Source organism: Rhinoraja longicauda, chromosome 3 (genome assembly GCF_053455715.1).
Source record: "Rhinoraja longicauda isolate Sanriku21f chromosome 3, sRhiLon1.1, whole genome shotgun sequence".
NCBI classification, from domain to species: Eukaryota; Metazoa; Chordata; class Chondrichthyes; order Rajiformes; family Arhynchobatidae; genus Rhinoraja; species Rhinoraja longicauda.
The window spans coordinates 21360080-21379594 of NC_135955.1; the positions used below are offsets into that span (position 1 = coordinate 21360080).

The window sequence follows — 19515 nt, forward strand, 5'->3', positions numbered from 1 at the left end:
TTGTAATTAGACATGCAGACACATGTGGATTTTAGTTCTTTCCTTTCTGTCCAGCTCAATGTGTGAACCTGTCTTTTTAAGAGGGAGTACATTGAAAAGTGCACGGCTGGGTTTTGCTACTTACCCACTAAGTTGATGAAGCATGTTTTTGTGTTATAAGCTGGCTAACTCCCACAAATCCATTATGTTTTAGGAAATGCTTTTTCTTTGCAATACCTCTCCAGCTGGAATTCACAAAGAACAACTACTTTGCATATGCACAACAATAGCTGAACTATTTAAATGGGCCGTACCTGCAGCGCCTCCATCCTTTACCCCGATGATATAATTGTGAAACTTTCCTGCTGCAATGGCTGCCCTTCCTGTGAAACATATTAGATATTCCCTGTATAAGTTCATATGTCATATTAGAATAAAGGGGAGGCCATTTAAAACTGAGGTGAGAAGGAACTTTCACACCCAGAGAGTTGTGAATCTGTGGAATTCTCTGCCACAGAGGGCAGTAGAGGCCAAATCACTGGATGAATTTAAGAGAGAGTTCGATAGAGCTCTGGGGGCCAGTGGAATCAAGGGATATGGGGAGAAGTTGGGCACAGGTTACTGATTGTGGTTGATCAGCCATGATCACAATGAATGGCGGTGCTGGCTCGAAGGGCTGAATGGCCTCCTTCTGCACCTATTTTCTATGTTTCTATGCTTCTATGTCAAGAAACATCTCCTTCCAACCTGACAGAATACTTCAGCCCAGTGAATCAATTATCCCTGGAACCTATTCTCCCCATATTCCCATCAACAATCCCCTAGATTCTTCCCATCCACCACTCATCCCATACACTATCTACACACTAGGAGCAATTTACAACAGCCAATTAATCTGCCAATATATTTACATAGATAGGACAGGTTTGGAAGGATATGGACCAAGCGGAGGCAGTTGGGACTAGTATAGCTGGGACATGTTGGCCGGTGTGGACACGTTGGGCTGAAGGGCCTGGTTCCACACTGTATCACTCTATGACTCTATCTATATATCTTTTGGATATTGGAAGAAACCAGAGCAGCCATGGGAATCGTATGTGATTACAGGGAGAACGTAAAAACAGCACACAGACAGCACCAGAGGTCAGGATTGAAGCCAGGTTGCTGGAGTTGTAAATAGACACAAAAATCTGGAGTAACTCAGCGGGACAGGCAGCATCTCTGGAGAGAGGGAATGGGTGATGTTTCGAGTCAAGACCTGTGCCACTCCAGTTCACCAATATTATTATTTTATTCAGGAATACCAATCTTAAATCAGCAGCTTATAAGCTAAGTAGAGTTTTTTCCTTTCCTGAATGGTCGCTTGATCACCCAGCAATAGTGCAACTTAAATGTAGTTTGCAGGTGGCGCCATGCGATGGCAGCCTCGCCAACGGTCTGTCTTGTCCTTTTCTTCTTTTGTTGTTTTTAGACTGTTGTCAAATGCATGTTTTAGTGTATCTTTAGTTTTGCATTATGTGGGGGGTGGGGAGGGGGGGGGGGGGGGTGGGGGAAACTTTTAAAATCTCTTTACTCGACGGAGATGCAACTTTTCCGTGTCGTATCTCCATCGGCACTGTGGCCTAACATTGAGGAGCTGGCGACCCCTTACTGGGGATCGACTTTGGGAGCTCCAACTGCGGAAGCCTGTGGACTTAACATCGTGGAGCTCACGGTCTCTTGGTTAGGGACCGACTTCAGGACCTCCAACCACGGGAGCTTTGACCGCCCTGATCGCAGGTGCTTTGATCACCGGCTGCGGGAGCTTCGATCGCCCTGACTGCGGATGGTTCGGCAGCCCCGACCGCGGAAGAAAAGGAGGGAAGAAGATAATACGTTATTGCCTTCCATCACAGTGCGCTGTGTTGGATGTTTATGTTAATTTTTATGTAGTTGTGTGTCTTGTTGCTTGTAGACATAATGGGCCGAATGGCCTATTTCGGCTCCTTGAACTTGGGAACTTATGCACTTAAAACCTATTGTGTGGTAGAAATCTGAATAGAAAAGTAGAAAACGTTGGAGGTTCTTGCAAAAATTACTGGATTGCTGGAGAAACTTAGGCCAGGCAGCATCTGTGGAGGAAATGAATAGATGCCGTTTTGGGCCAGGACCCTGGGATCAGACTGATTGGAATAGGGAGGAGAAATGGAGAAATGCTAGAAAAGAGTTGGGAGCAGAACAAAGCCTGGCAAGTGATAGGTGGACAGAGGAGAGGGAGTGACAGGTGATTGGCAGATGGGTAGAGATAGTGACAAAGGATAGAGGTGAAAATAAGACAAAAGATGAAATGTATGCAACATTTGAATTTGTTATTAACATGTAATTATGAGCACCCTCTAGAGGGCAGGTTTTTCATTAAATAAAGAGAGACTACTTGCAGAACTCTTGGGTGCAGAATGCTTCTTTATTGTGCAAGTCGCAATGGAGCAATACCCAGACATTGCACCAGATAAGGAAGGAAGTGGAGGAGTGAAATGTAAAGCTGGAGCAGGGAATATGGGGGTGGGGGGGGAGAGGAGAGGATGGGGGTAAGGTAAAAAGAGGGAGGATAAAGGGAAGATATGGGACTTGGGCATGGGAGATGAGCATACAAAGCTCTGGGATGGTGAGAGATGATGGGAAAAATATGTGCACACCAGGGTGTGGGGTGATGCAGGGGATAGAGATGGGATGGGAGGTATTACTTGAATTTTAAAACAATGATATTTATACTGTTGGTTTATAAACTACCCAAATGGAATTTTGGGTGCTCTTTTTCCAGATGGTTAAACATTGACCACCAATTTCCCTTTGATCTCTTTTTCACCTCTAACTTTTGTCACTCTCTCTCCAGCCATCTGCCAATCACCCCCCACTCCCCACCCCCCTGCATCACCTCACCCTCACTTGTATCCACCTATCACTTGCCAGGCTTTGCCTCAACCCTACCTCTCTTTTCCAGTCCTTTTTCAGTCAGAGAGTTGTGAATCTGTGGAATTCTCTGCCTCAGAAGGCAGTGGAGGCCAATTCTCTGAATGCATTCAAGAGAGAACTGGATAGAGCTCTTAAGGATAGCGGAGTCAGGGGGTATGGGGAGAAGGCAGGAACGGGGTACTGATTGAGAATGATCAGCCAAGATCACATTGAATGGCGGTGCTGGCTCGAAGGGCCAAATGGCCTCCTCCTGCACCTATTGTCTATTGTCCTCCTCCTACTCTAATCAGTCTGAAGAAGGGTCCCAACCCAGAATGTCATCTATCCCAGATGCTGCCTGACCCACTATGTTCTTTCAGAACTTAGTTTTTTGCTCAAGATTCCAGCATCTTCAATTTCTTATGTCTCAAGAGGTATCAGAAGATCGGGTAGCAGCTATGGGGGGAGAAGCAAAGTCAATGTTTCAGCTTGATAATCCCAGAACTCGGAAAAGTTAGAAAACAAACAGAAGGGGGAAGGGAGATGTAGAGAGATTTTAAAAAGGTAATGTTTGTGATGGGGTGGAGATTGAGAGAGGCTGAACGGCACAAATGATGATGGTACTGGCTGAGAGAGATGATGAAGGCTTGTCCATTGTCTCTGGTCAGTCTGATGGAGTTGTAGACAGAAGGATATGAATAGATATCAAGGAGAGTGAACAAATACAATGTTGGCACTGAAATTCAGAAAATTGCATGTGTTAAAAATCTAAAATTTAAAAAAAAATGTATGCAGTATGTACTCAACAGATCAGGCAACTTTTGTGGAGAGAGGAAAAAACAAAGTTACAGGTGGATAATCTTTCATGTAACTTTTTGATGTAAATTTGAAAAATGTCTGGTTACCTGAATGTATTGAACTCGATTGAGCCCGAAAGCCTATAATATGCCTTATTGCTTACAGTTATTGTATGTGGCCTTTAACCATGAACTTTCACACTAAGTTATGGGATTTTGTGATGTGTAGTTCCTAATTTATTGATCAAATCTTGGAAGAAAGTACTGGAGGTTGAAATTGTTCTATTGAACATTTATTGATCACTTGTGTAACAGTCCCATCATTCTCCTGAAAATTGAGAATGGGAGCACATTTGCCAATCCGATTTATCTACAAACCTGTACCTCTTTGGAGTGTGGGAGGAAACCGAAGATCTCGGAGAAAACCCATGCAGATCACGGAGAGAACGTACAAACTCTGTACAGACAGCACCCGTTGCTGGAATCGAACCTGGGTCTCCGGCGCTGCAAGCGTTGTAATGCAGCAACTCTACCACTGCGCCACCATGCTGCCAACTAATGTTACTTGGTGGTACAAAAATGCACTGGAAACAACGGAGGGAGAAGCAAAGTCAATGCTTCAGCTTGGTGGTCCCAGAACTGGGAAAAGTTAGAAAACAGAAGTGGGAAGGGAAATGCAGAGAGATTTTGCAGTGAGAAGGGAGAACCAGTCGATGTGTTATATCTGGACTTTCAGAAGGCCTTCGACAAGGTCCCACATAGGAGATTGGTGTACAAACTTAAAGCACACGGTATTGAGGGTTCAGTGTTGAGGTGGATAGAAAATTGGTTGGCGGACAGGAGGCAAAGAGTAGGAATAAATGGGTCCTTTTCGGAATGGCAGGCAGTGACTAGTGGGGTACCGCAAGGCTCAGTGCTGGGACCCCAGTTATTTACAGTGTATATTAATGATTTGGACGAGGGAATTGAATGCAACATCTCTAAGTGTGCGGATGACACGAAGCTGGGTGGCAGTGTTAGCTGCGAGGAGGATGCTAGGAGGCTGCAGAGTGACTTGGATAGATTAGGCGAGTGGGCAAATGCATGGCAGATGCAATATAATGTGGATAAATGTGAGGTTATCCACTTTGGCGGCAAGAACAGGAAAGCAGAGTATTACCTGAATGGTGACCGATTGGGAGAAGGGGAGATGCAACGTGACCTGGGTGTCATGGTGCACTAGTCATTGAAAGCAAGCATGCAGGTGCAGCAGGCAGTGAAGAAAGCGAACGGTATGTTGGCATTCATAGCAAGAGGATTTGAGTTTAGGAGCAGGGAGGTTCTGCTGCAGTTGTACAGGGCCTTGGTGAGACCGCACCTGGCGTATTGTGTGCAGTTTTGGTCTCCTAACCTGAGGAAAGACGTTCTTGCCTTAGAGGGAATACAGAGAAGGTTCACCAGATTGATCCCTGGGATGGCGGGACTTTCATATGAGGAAAGACTGGATAGACTGGGATTGTACTCGCTGGAATTTAGAAGACTGAGGGGGGATCTTATAGAAACATATAAAATTCTTAAGGGGTTGGAGAGGCTAGATGCGGGAAGATTGTTCCCGATGTTGGGGGAGTCCAGAACCAGGGGTCACAGCTTAAGGATAAGGGGGAAGTCTTTTAGGACCGAGATGAGAAAACATTTCTTCACACAGAGAGTGGTGAGTCTGTGGAATTCTCTGCCACAGAAGGTAGTTGAGGCCAGTTCATTGGCTATATTTAAGAGGGAGTTAGATGTGGCCCTTTTTGATAAAGGGATCAGGGGGTATGATGAGAAGGCAGGTACAGGCTACTGAGCTGGATGATCAGCCATGATCATATTGAATGGCGGTGCAGGCTCGAAGGGCCGAATGGCCTACTCCTGCACCTATTTTCTATGTTTCTATGTTTCTATGTTTCTATTTAAAAAAAAGGTAATGTAGGTACCTTTTTGGAGGTAAATGAGAGGCAGAAGACAGAGCAATAAGAGGCAGAAGATGAAGTTCTGCTAAAATTTATATCTGAGGTGGAGAGGAGGGAGTAGGTTGTGAATTTGGAGCATCTGTGTTTGACAATGTTAAAAGGCAATATAAAAACACATTCAATCACTCCTGTATGCTTCTGAAAGCTTCAATAACAAAATGATAAAATGTTGTGGTTCTTGGTTGTATGAAGAAATTATGTACTAATACATCACAATGCAGTTGATGACAATTGTGGTCTATAAATCAGTAACCTTTCATCAAAGGATTTCTAATAATCGACAACCCTTCATTTAGGTCGTAATAAGTCACGGTCAGTTTAGTGCATCTTTAATAAACATTTCAATTTCCTGCACGTTTGTTTGTGTATCTAGAATATTGGAAGATATAATTGTAAGTGAATGCAAAAAAAATTCCGATTCGTCATTTTTAATCTCATACTAGACGAAGTGGACCCGTTGGGCCCAAACCTCTCCTGCATTGGTGCAGCACCCTGTCCTCCCCCCACTCTCTCCTCAACCCCCCCTCCCCTCTCCCTTTCCCCCACTCCCCCCTCCCTCCTCCCTCCTCCCCTCCCCCTCCCCTCCTTTTAAACTTTAAAATGTGAATAACTTTTAAAATATAACACCGATTTCAATGAAACTTCTTCCAATAGCACCAAAGGGACGACGGTGAGTAAGGTGGGCCTAAAATTGTCACGCTATCGTGCACCGTTTTGGCTGAAGTTCAGTCACAAACAAGATAACAAACGAGAGTTTTAGTGTATAGATAAATTGAAACAAGAAGTTTATGCATCGTGTGAAAGGATTGATCACCGAGAAGCAGGACAAGTCTCTTTAATCATCAATGCAGAGATCTGTAACTCTAAATATGAATACATATTATTAAATAATACATTATAATTCATTAATAAATAAACTTTTAATAAAAATATATATTAGCTGGCAATCAGGACTTTCATTTAGTTGCTACTGTGTTTCTTACCCTATAAGATTGACTGCACTTCAGAATTGCCTGGGACTATAGATTCTTATAGAATAAAATAAGGATAATTACTGTCACTATTGTTCCCACTACTTCAGTTATTGGCTGCTGTTGGCGCTTATCCCCCACAATGGAGTGGAAACTTATTAAGCTGCGAATGGTAATGAAATTGAATTCCTTCAAGGCCACTGGAGAAATCAAATTCAAGAAATTAAATAAAGCTTGAATTTAAAAATAGAAGCTGGTCTCAGTAACACAAGTGATGAAAACCCAACTGGTTCAACAATATCCCTCTGGTAAAGAAATCTATGGTCCTTATCTAGCCTAGCTTCAGACCCATCAAGATGAATGAACATTATTTGTTTCCTCAACAGTGAAGCGATTAAAGATGGAGGAAATGTTGATATAGTCCTTAAATACACACCCACATTCCACACACATTCACATCCCATGAACAAATAGACAGATTAATCCCCTCTCTCCACCAGCACCTCCAACACTTGTGCCATTCAGTATCTTATGGTATCCACCATTTCCCTCTTACCTCTCCACCTCTCCTCTTTTGCTTCTGCTTAAATCCCGTTTCACTTTTAACTTTGTCCCAGATGTGACGAGAGATCTGAAACGTTGCCTCGGTTTCTCTCTCTATTGATGCTGCATGATACTTGCAGAGTAATTTCACTATTCTGTGGGTTTTATTTCAGATTTCAGCAAGGTTTTTGTTTTCATACTTAGAGTCACACTTCGTTTTCATACAGAATTCAGCACAGAGACCAGCAGTTCTGTCCAACTCGTCCATGCTGCCCAACTGCCCCACCTAAGCTAGTCCCATTAGCCTGCGTTTGACCCATGTTCCTCTAAACCTTTTCTATTCATGCTTATTTGATGTTTGATATTGTAAGGGACAGCACATGGACAGTCACAGCAATGAAAGTTGATAAAGATGTCTGACTATCAGTATGAAGTTACACATTATATACGATTACCAAAAGAGTTAAAGTAGGGCTAGAATTCAAGTGGGAGATAATTGAACAAGAATGCAGAAAAGCAAATATTATCTGCTTTTAGATTATATACTTGGGCATGATTTCAATAAAGAGTACTTTGATTTGACATTATAGAAAACAAAATGCAACAATGTTAGATTATAAGAACCAAGACCAAAATAAATAGAAGCAGGACTAGATATTTTGGCCTCTTGTACCTTCTCAACTGTTCAATAACATCAAAGCTGAGATTTTAACTTGGCATCACTCCCCTCAAAGTGTCCTAGAGAGAAACATTCTGAAACAAGCCCTTCGGCCCACCAAGTCTGCTCCATCTATCAACAACTCATTTACACTAATCACCACATTTTCATCAAGTACCTCGAGTTCCACTACTCACCTATACCCTATCGCAATTTACAGTGACTGATTAACATACCAATCAACACATCCTTTGGATGTGGCGGAAAACTGAAGCTCCATGGGAAACCCATGCCTCTGGAATGGTGAGGCAGTGGTACTACTAGCGGCACCACTGTGTCTACTGTATTCTATCTTGAATATAATCAGTGACTGATGATCCATTTTCCTCTTGGACAAAGAATTCCAAAGATCCACCTAATTCTGGGTGGAGAGGTGTCTTCTCATCTCTCTCCTAAATGACTAACACTTAGTTTTAGACTTTGACCTTTGGTACTTGACACTCCAGCCAGAGGAATTTCAACTCTGCATCCATCCTGTTAAATTCCATGACATTTTTTTTTAGAAACAGCTACTTTGTTATTTATTTATTTATACAATTCCATCTCTGGAGAGAAGGAATGGGTGATGTTTCGGGGACGTCTGAGGAAGGGTCTCTCCAGAGATGCTGCCTATCCCGCTGAGTTACTCCAGCATTTTGTGTCTACCTTGGAGATAGAGAATGATTCATCTTAAATTGAAATATGAACAATTTTGAAGGAGAATCAGGATCAGAATAACCTTTATTGTCATCCAAAAAACATGTCTTTTGGACGAAATTCCGTTACCCACAGTCCAACAATAAGAAGCAATAAAAACAAAGCAATAACACACACAATCACAAAACCAACACAAAACAAAAAAGAACATCCATCACAGTGAGTCACCTCCAGTCACCTCCTCACTGTGATGGAAGGCCAGAATGTCTTTCTCTTCCCTGCCGTTTTCTCCTGCGGTTAGGCTGTTGAGGTTGCCACGTTGGAGCTCCTGATGTTGAAACCCCCGCCGGGCGGAGAAAATCCCGCAGCCTATTCCAGGCCGCGCCAGACGGTGAAAGGTCCGCAGCGGGCCGACCCAAGCCCCGCGTTTCAGGGCGGACGAAGACGCTGCCGCTGCCGGAGCTCCCGATGCCGGTCCCCACCCAGGGACCTGCGGGCTTCCGACGTCCACGCGGCCCGCGGCCGAAGCCTCCGGAGCCTCCGAAGGCGAGTCGCAGCCGCACTCTCAGCGCCACCACAGCCTCCGAAGGCAGCCAGATGGTAAGTCCGGTCTGCGGGCTCTGCGAACCAGAGCCCAGGTGGTCCCAGCTGGAGGCCGCCAGCTCCAGGTGTTTGGCCGATGGTAGGCCGCAGCGGGAACGGGGACACGACCCAGAAAAAAGATCACTTCTCCGTTTGGAAGAGATAATTTTACAGTTTCCCCCCCACCCCCCCCCCCCACCACATAGCACACAACCACAAAAAACACTACATCACATCCAACACTTACAATTAAGACGAAAAACAACAAAAAACAAAAGACAAACGGATTGCAGGCGAGCCGCAGCTGCTGCGCAGCGCCGCCACTTCCTGATTCTTGTAGCAACTTGTTTTTGTTGTTCTATTGAAATCCTAAAAGTTGTTCCATTTTTTTATTTTAAATTAAAAGCAGATGAAAATATTTGAATTTAATCAGAATTCATTTGTTTAAGTTAAAAAAAAACAGTAAAAAATGTCCATAGGATGTTGCATTGGATGCCAAGGATTTGTGATTTTGATGGAATGCAAGTATACAATTCTCAAAAGGTTTCATTTTGTCTTGATAAGAAGATTCCTATGGCCAACATAATGGTATTCAATCCTTAGATTTGTTTTTGGAATCGTACAAATTAAAATAACTTTAAATTTCCCTCCTTTCGATAATTCAGCTGTACTGGAAAAATACTTAAAAATATAATGAAAAATAATTTTATTGGCAATTGCAGATAAGATGCAGTAATTCTTGAAATTAGATCAGGTTAGGAAAAGCCATCGCAGCGGTTCACTAGATACTGAAAATGCATCAATTAAAGATAAATATAAAATCTTTACATGTCTTGGAATCTAAACCATACAGCATCGATGGTGTCCAGTCAGCCAATTGCACTTATAGTTGGTTCTCTGGGAGATTTCGTCACTTATTCAATTTTCCACACATTCCCTTATGACACAGACGTCAGCCATTTTGGCACATTGAGCAAGGTCACAGAGCAATCCATTTCCCCACTATCTTTCCCTACAATTCTCTTCACATCTCCCACTCCTCCCTCTCCCCACCTCTCCCAGATTCTACACATGGGGAGCAATGTATCTGGCCAATTAACTCACCAACCTGTAACTGTTTGAGATGTGAGGGAACCAATAAATTACAGCATGAATGGACAAATTGCAGAGATTTGTCTGCGATTCTCTGAGATTCATGTGCTATATCTCTGCAATTTTATCTCTCTCTTATTTTGAATTGATTTGATTAAATTTTGAAGACTACATTTGAATCCACTTTTTTTCAGGCTAAGTGTTTCAGATCAGAATAACTGATTGTCCACCAAATAAATCTCTTCATTTTCCCTTTCGCCTCTTGGCAGTCATATTCAATTTGATTGCTGACCTTCCAGTAAATAGAAATAATTTCTCTGCATTAAGGAAAAATATTCAATTTTCACTACTGTCTCCATTTCCGAGGTCAAACCAATGAAGGTTGATCAAGGTTTCGCCCCCACAAGGAAACATTTTTATTCATCAATATTTAAAGTCCCTGCAGATGTATTTTTTAATTGTCACACCTAACCCAATGCAAATTCAGCAGGCGTGATAATAAATCAGCAAAGAAAAACAGCCCAAAGCTCTTCACAGAAGACTATTGAGATGAAAAGTAGGGATTTTGCACATATTTTCTGTTTAATTTACAACCTGGCATTCCCAAACTAATTTCAGTCTAATTACTTATTTTTGCCTCTTTTATGTGTATAATATTCAGGTTGTTCGTTTTTTTCAGTTGTAAGCTTCTTAGTGGCTGTGTCAGCTATTTTCAATAATGTTCTGAGTAAAATCTTTCTAACTTTGATTGACATGTATGTATTTAGCATTTTAGGAATCCAACCTTAGAAGAGGGGAGGAATCAAGTACACTTCAAATACCTGTCCAATTAAATCAAATCTGTAAATGGGAAAAATGGATTCCTTCATTTCATACTTTTGTGGAACAAAGACTGGCTGACTGCGTGAAGTGCAGCAGACAGAAAAGGTGTTGATGCAAAACTCCCATTATTCAAGAAGTATCAATCTTGTGATTTCAAAGGCCACGTTTATTCATCAAATGTTAACACCAAGTGAGCCTTGTTCATTTTTTGCATCTTCTGCAATCTTAGAGTCATAAACAGTTGCTTCATGGATATAGGCCTCAGGGCATCTGCACCAACCATCAACCACCTGTGGAATTCTTTGCCACAGAAAGCTGTGGAGGCCAAGACAGTGGATATTTTTAAGGCAGAGATAGATAGATTCTTGATTAGTACGGATGTCAGTGGTTATGGGGAGAAGGCAGGAGAATTGGGTTAGGAGGGAGAGATAGATCAGCCATGATTGAATTGCAGAGTAGACTTGATGGGCCGAATGGCCTAATTCTGCTCCTATCACATGACTTATGACATGACCTTTTACACTAATCCTACATTAATCATATATTTTTATCCTCTCCACACTCTCATTAGCTTCCATGCCCTCCTCTCACTTCTGATTCCGCCATTCATCTACTGGGGTCTATCAACCCGCACGTCTTTGAAATGACAATAAATTTGGAATAGAAAGGAGGCAGGTAAAAGCATGGAAGATAATAGGTCAACATAGGCAAGGGGGATTTGATAGGCAGATGGTTGGAACAAAGGCCAGAGATAAGGACAGAAGGTGTGTAACAGGTTTGAAGAGTTGCAGATTATGAAGCCAGAGGGTGTAAATTAGCAGGAGGCAGTGGAAGGGGACAATAGGTGGGAGTTTAGATGGGGCATGGGAGAGGGGGATTAGGGGAGGTATGTATGGGAGAAAGGTGGGTGGTTGGGAAGGTTAGTGGTAGGTTACTTAAAATTGGAGAATTCAATAGTCATAACTTTGGGTTGTGAGCTACCCAGCAGAAAACAAAGTGCTGTTCCTTCAGTTTGTGTGTGGCCTCACTCTGCCAATGGAGGAGTCCCAGGAAGGAAAGGTCAATGTGGGGATGGGAAGTTGATATGGTTAGCAACCGGGAGATCCAATAGGCCTTGGCCTCCCGAGCGCAAGTGTCCGGGAAAAGACTGATCAGTCTGAAGAAGGGTCTCGACCCGAAACGTCACCCATTCCTTCTCTCCTGAGATGCTGCCTGACCTGCTGAGTTACTCCAGCATTTTGTGAATAAATACCTCTGGTTGCGGTAGGATGGTTCAGTTGCCTGATAACAGCTGGGAAGAAACTGTCCCTGAATCTGGATTAAAAGATTCAGGCGTGAAATTAGGAAATGGTCAATGTGAAAAGAATGGTAATATTTTGGAACTCCCTTACACCAAAGGTAAATAATGTCAGATCAATGTTTTATTTCCACTGTGAAATTGATACATTTTGGTGAACGGTGGAACAGACCAAAATAAAGAGCTGTGAGTTAAAATGGAGTAATATTGAGGGTAAAGGACTTGATTACCAATTGCAGAAGTTTGCTTTGGAAGCTGTGAATTTAAACACTGGATTTAAACACATTTAAAATGAAGCGATGCTTTACAGAAACAGTGGAATCTGCCAATAGCTTTAGTGAGTCACACGAAGTATGTCAAATTGCCCAACGCTCGAGGTACTGTACTGAATGCAATATTCTTCTTTCGGTAAGTGAAAGGGAGGGATGGATTTGACTTGTACAATGACTGCTTGGCAATATATTAGGATTTTCTAGCTCAAATTGATATAATGCCGGATCTTCTGCTGAAATTAAACCAAGTTGGTTGTCATGACAACAATATCAGACATTGCAAAACTGAATGGCTCCAATCCCAGTTCACAAATGATGTTTAAAAAATAACACATTCAGATGAACATAGTTTCAGAAACAATAAGAGACTCGAGGCAGTGGAATAAAGGAGCACAAATCACATGTTGCTCATTTGACCTAATTTTCTAGTTGGGTCAGATTATCACTGTTGATATTGCACTATATGCATTTCACCATAAATGTATGTAAAAATCAGTGTTGCACCTAATCTTGTTAAATTCCTGATATGGAGTTAATGTTGTCCCTATTACCTCTACTAACTGATGTGCTAAACAAAAGACTCTAAACCAAGGTTTAATACACATGAATCTTTATTAGCATTCAAGTTATTTAAACATACAATACAAAACAATACAATATATCTTTATTGTCATTGTACAGGGGTACAACGAGATTGGGAATGCAACTTCCATTTGATGCAATAAATTAATTAGCTAATCAACAGAAATTTAGACAACCCAGAGAAACAAAATTAGAAACAGTTAAAACAGTATAAAGTGCAAATAGGTCTGTGTCGGGTCGATGTGCGACGTGACCATCCGAAGGAGACAGTTCATGGGGGGGGGGGGCACTCAGCAGGACCGGTTCAGAGCAGCTACAGCTCTGGGGATGAAGCTGTTCCAAGTCTGGAGGTGCGGGCATAGAAGGCCTTGTAACGTCTGCCGGATGGTAGAAGTTCGAACAGACTATTGCAGGGGTGTGAGGAGTCTTTATGAATGCTGGTGGCTTTCCTGAGGCATTGTGTATTGTAGATGTCCTCCAAGGCATACATGCAAATCATTTATTTCTTATAACTTCTGACTTGATTTAATAATCCAGCTTCTAAATCACAAGATCGTGTGAATGAATTGGCCAGATTCACTCTGCTGGGGGGAGGGGGGGGGGGGGGGGGGGGGGGGGGGGGGGGGGGGGGGGGGGGAGGGGGGGGGGGGGGGGGGGGGAGCAGGATAATTTTCTCTGAGTTCTAGATTCAGAATCCTCCCTCTCACGATGGTTGTTCCCGGGTTGGTGTTCCTGTTGTCTCAGATTGCTCTTATTTTACACATTTTTTCCTATCTTTCAATGGAAGCCTTTCATATCATATCATATTATGGCGAGTCCGAAACTTGTTGGTTGTAGACGAAGTTTATTGCAGCCGCAATACACGAATACAGAGTTAAACAACAAGGTACAGGACAACCAATACAAACTTACTGTCTTCCTTGAAGACTTCGCCGAACTGACTAAAACGGGCGCCAAACGCGCACCTGACATCGCTGGCCAATCAGCGATGTCGTTCCCTGGACCAATCCCCATGGTCGCGTTCCCACGTGACCTCGCTGGCCAATCCGAGGGTTCGACGACCTGGACCATTCTCTATGGTCGCTACATGACCCCCCCCAGAACCCGAGGTGCGGAACCTAGCTGGGAGCCGGATTTCGCGACCATAACGAGTACGGAGAGGGACAGCCTGAACCACAGGAGCCGGAGGTTCCGGACTTGGAGGAACAGCCGGAACGAGAGGTTCTGGAGGAACTACCGGCACGGGGGGTTCTGGAGGAACTGCCGAAACGGGGGGTCCTGGAGGAACTGTCGGAACGGGGGTTTCTGGACTGGGCGGAACTAACGGAGGTCGGCCTCTCCTAGGGGTTTGACCGACCAGGACTGGTTGATCCGGGTCCAAATGGGCAGGTTTAAGCCGGGACACCGAGACGAGTTCACTCTTGCCGCCCATGTCTAAGGTGAAAGTAGCCGTTCCCTTACGTAAAACCCGGAACGGCCCTTGATAGACCTTCTGCAATGGGGCGCGATGGGCATCTTTACGCAGAAAAACAAACTCACAGTCCTTCAGGGAAGACGGTTCATGTACCATGGGACACCCATGACGTGAAGTCGGCACTGGAGCCAGGGAGCCCACCCGTTCCCGGAGAGATGCTAACGCTGATAATCGCCACATGGCCTCCACCCCCCAGATGCCTTGGAGACCATGTGTAACGGCGAGGCCCACGGGCTGTCAGACTGACGGACAATTCCCATTTCCTCCATTTTCCTGAACTCCGCCCTTGCCACCACCAGTTTGTCTGGCGGTAGTCTCCTGGCCCGAGCGAAAACGGGAGGGCCTTCGGTGCGGATGTGATGGACCACACCGTGCTTAGTCGAAGGTGCGTCAAAACGTTGGATGAGCAGCTCTGGGAACTCTGCCAGAATCGCAGCATACGAGTCGGGGGCCGCGACGACGGCCTGGACAGTAGGGCTGGGCGAGGAGGCGATTGTCGGAGCGACGTGCTCATCTTCGGCAGAGGGTCGGAGGTCGTTACCGCGGACATCAGGAACCAGTGAAAAAGCCCAGAGAAAATCTGCGCCCAGGATCGCTTGTTTGACGTCGGCTATGATGAATGGCCATTCGTACGTGCGGAGGCCTAACACAAGGGACATCTTCCGTGTACCGAAAGTGCGAATTGGGCTGCCATTAACCGCGATGAGGGTGGGACCTGTCTTACCCGATCTGGTTTCGAGGTCGGTCGGCGGCACTATGCTGACGATGGCTCCCGTGTCTACCAAAAATTCTGTGTCCGTGAATCGATCATGGACATAGAGGCGCCGGTTCTGGCCAATCGTAACTGCCCCTATGTACGATCGGCCGAGGCATTTCCCGCGAAGGTACAAGGCAAACGACAGTTGCGGGATTCGTTACCCCATCGTAGGTGATAATAGCACCAGCCGCGCTTGTGCGGATCTTTTTGGCGGGCTTTCGGAGAATTGGCGGGAGACGTGGCGCCATCTTGCCGTCGCTGTGGCGTGGTCACTGATGTCGAGACTTTGTTGATTGAACCACTTGCCTTGTTTTTTGCCGCTATGAGCGCGTCCGCTTTCGCTGCATATGCTTCGGGGTCCTTAAAAGAACAATCCGTAAGCAGCAGTCGGACATCCTCGGGAAGTTTCTCGCGGAATGCCTGTTCAAACATCGGGCAATCCGTATGCTCACCGGCTAACATCATCATTTCGGCCATGAGGACGGAAGGCAGTTGGTCTCCAAGATCCGGTAGGTGCAGAAGTTTTGCCGCACCACCATGCTTATTCAACCCGAAGGTTCGTAGTAATACCTTCTTCATGGCCTCGTATTTGTCTTCCGCAGGTGAATTTACGATGAACCGCATCACGGGCTTGGTTGTGTCCGGCGATAGCGCGCTGACGAGGTAGAAGTACTTCGTGGACTCGTCCGACACCTTCTTTATATGGAATTGAGCCTCGGCGTGGATAAACCAAGCTTGCGGTGCGTACGTCCAAAATAATGGAAGATGAACGCCTGCCGCGCTTGACTCCGGTGTGCCCTGCTCAGCCATCGTCAACGAGGCGTCGGGTTCCTGCTCAGTCGGTGATCGTCCAGATCACGTCGGGGTCACCAATATGGCGAGTCCGAAACTTGTTGGTTGTAGACGAAGTTTATTGCAGCCGCAATACACGAATACAGAGTTAAACAACAAGGTACAGGACAACCAATACAAACTTACTGTCTTCCTTGAAGACTTCGCCGAACTGACTAAAACGGGCGCCAAACGCGCACCTGACATCGCTGGCCAATCAGCGATGTCGTTCCCTGGACCAATCCCCATGGTCGCGTTCCCACGTGACCTCGCTGGCCAATCCGAGGGTTCGACGACCTGGACCATTCTCTATGGTCGCTACAATATCATATATATACAGCCGGAAACAGGCCTTTTCGGCCCACCAAGTCCGTGCCGCCCAACGATCCCCGTACATTAACACTATCCTACACCCACTAGGGACAATTTTTACATTTACCCAGCCAATTAACCTACATACCTGTACGTCTTTGGAGTGTGGGAGGAAACCGAAGATCTCGGAGAAAACCCACGCAGGTCACGGGGAGAACGTACAAACTCCTTACAGTACAGCACCCGTAGTCAGGATCGAACCTGAGTCTCCGGCGCTGCATTCGCTGTAAAGCAGCAACTCTACCGCTGCGCTACCGTGCCGCCCTTTGCTCTTACTCTACTAGCCCAAGGCCCTCATGACTCTGAGGCAATCATTTTATGTTGTCACTCATCCACAGACTGAGTAAACTAAATATATATTTTTTTGATCAGGCTGGAGAATGTTTAATTATGATGATGCCAGTTCTTATTCTCCTCATCATGTTATCCTTTCACAAAATGGCCGCTCCCAAACATCTTTATCTTGTTTTAGATAAGTGTCATGACACAAAATATCAACTGCACGTTACTCTCCAGAGATTGTAAGGTGATCGCTGGTCGCTGCGGATATGGTGGGCGACTGGGCCTGTTTACATGCTGTACCTCATGCTGTACCTCTAAAGTCTGAAGTCTAAATATGCTGCCTGATCCACTGAGTTCTTCCAGCAGATTTCTTTTTTTTGTTACCTTTGTCTTCTAAGTGCCGCTTAGCCATAATGATGTTTTAGTTATGCTTTCACCGGGTATCCATCACATGATCTTTCTTCACAGCGCTCCTTTTGTTTCTGTGTTTCACAGCATTTCTGTCTGCTTGTCTCTTCTTCTCTCTCTAGCTAGCTGTGCCCCCCCCCCCCCCCCCCCCCCCCCCCCCCCCTCCCGAGCCTGTCGGGTGAATTGATAACTGGTCCCTGGTTATAGGTGGGTATAACTTATAAATGCCTGCTGGAATCAAGAAACTGAAGCTATCATAAAATCGATAGAGATTTTCATTTGTATGTGTAGGAAGGAACTACAGATGCTGGTTTAAACCGAAGATAGATACAAAAAGCTGGAGCAATTCAGCAGGTCGGACAGCATCTCTGGAGAAAAGGAATAGGTGATGTTTCGGGTCAAGACCCTTCTTCAGTCTATTCCTTTTCTCCAGAGATGCTGTCTGACCCATTGAGTTACTCCTGCTATTTGTGTCTTATCAGAGAGTTTCATCTGTCTATTTTGTATGGGATGGGTGATATCAAAGTGATATTTAAGCTAACAAACAAAAATAGAAAAAAAGGACTTGGAAACAGAGTACACTCACAGCCTCCTATCGTCCAAAGTTGTATAAAAATGACAGTTGCTTGAGAAGTGTTCAAAATAAGCATTGTTGTAAATCTCACACTAGTATTCTATGCATAGTCTTTTAAATAAATTGTCAAACCATATCAGGAAAAAAACTCTTTAAACTTTGCCATTTAATGCATGAAATCATTAAGGAACTTTTATTGAATTATTTCATTAAAAATATTTGTAAATGTTTACCTTTTTCCAGTTTTGTTTAGTTTAGTTTAGTTTAGAGATACAGCGCGAAAACTGTCCCTTTGGCCTCCCAAGTCTGCGCTGACCAGTGATCACTGCACACTAACACTATCCCTACACACACTTTACAATTTACAATTTTACCAAACAAATTAGCCTACAAACCTGTGTGTCTTTGGAGTGTGGGAGGAAACCGGAGATCCTGGAAAAAACCTACGCAGGTCACGGGGAGAGCGTATAAACTCCGTACAGACAAGCACTCATAGTGAGGAACGAACCCGGATCTCCAGCACTGCGCTACCAATGCGCCCAAAGGTCTTTTACGTGTTTTTTGTTTCACCGTTGGTACGACTCCATTCAACTTCGTACCAGTGCCAGCAATATTCTTGACATAGTGGATATTTGAGAGAATAGAGGCTAGGTAATGAAACCAATTGGAACCAACCATCACTTAGAAACATACTGAGGCAGTCTGATGGAAGGCAGTGCATGAACAAAGTCACATCAAAACCTGTCATGCCAAATTCAAATCTAAGTCTTTGAAAAAAAAAGTGAAATTCCTAACAATTATTTTGCTGGAAACATGAGAATTCCAGATCATACTGAGTCAATGTGTCCTCCCTCAGGGCTGCTCTCATTCCTGACACTGGCAGACAAGTCAAGAGGAGCTAAAGACCAGCACCACAAACAGCGCCTGGCTGCCGGAAAGCATCGACACACCGGACGGAGCCACAGCCAGGGGAGCAACTGCTGTGTCCAATCACCCAGGCTTGGATCAACTAACCTGCACCACCTCAGTCCTACTCCTTAAAAATTCAAGGCAGGTCCAGCCTGTGGGGGAGAGAGGAGAAAATAGAGGAAATGACAACTCTCCCTACTAATTGTTTCTCTCTTTGCAGGCTTAAAGCAAGACTGAGCTGCTGAGACAAGCCTGAATGCTAGTGTCTCTTCATCTTCCTGCGGATGACGAGGTTCTGTACCCCCACAAGGAATTGGAATTGTTCCTAACCATCCCTTTATTTTTATCCATAAACAAACCACTTCACGTGAGTTCACCCTACCACGAGTGTGATGCTGTAGTCATTGTTGACCTGGTTTCTTCGCAGCCTGTGCCACAATACATAGTGGATAAACAAGTTTCATGTCCTTTAGACTTCCAATAATGTTTTTTTTTAATTACGAATTTATGAAATGTTGACAGTGGGAAATGGGGCTATCTTCTCTAATCAATATCACAAGAACTTACCATTTACTTTGCATGATTTTATTGTTTAAAGGGCAAAGGCACAAAGTTTAATGTTTCTACTCATTTATAAATAGATGTTTTAGGACCCACCTGGAAAAAGGAAATAATATTCCATTAATAAGATCAAG

The 19515-nt window shown here is 44.4% G+C and overlaps 1 protein-coding gene across 1 annotated transcript in view; it reads left to right on the forward strand.

The window, feature by feature from the left end:
• Window positions 1-18855, forward strand: part of LOC144590105 (SWI/SNF-related matrix-associated actin-dependent regulator of chromatin subfamily E member 1-related-like) — a 127055-nt gene extending 108200 nt beyond the window's left edge. Inside the window, exon 11 of the mRNA XM_078394972.1 lies at window positions 18768-18855. The gene's annotated coding sequence lies outside the window, so the exon portion shown is untranslated. The remainder of the gene's footprint in view (window positions 1-18767) is intronic.
• The last annotated feature ends 660 nt before the right edge of the window (window positions 18856-19515 follow it).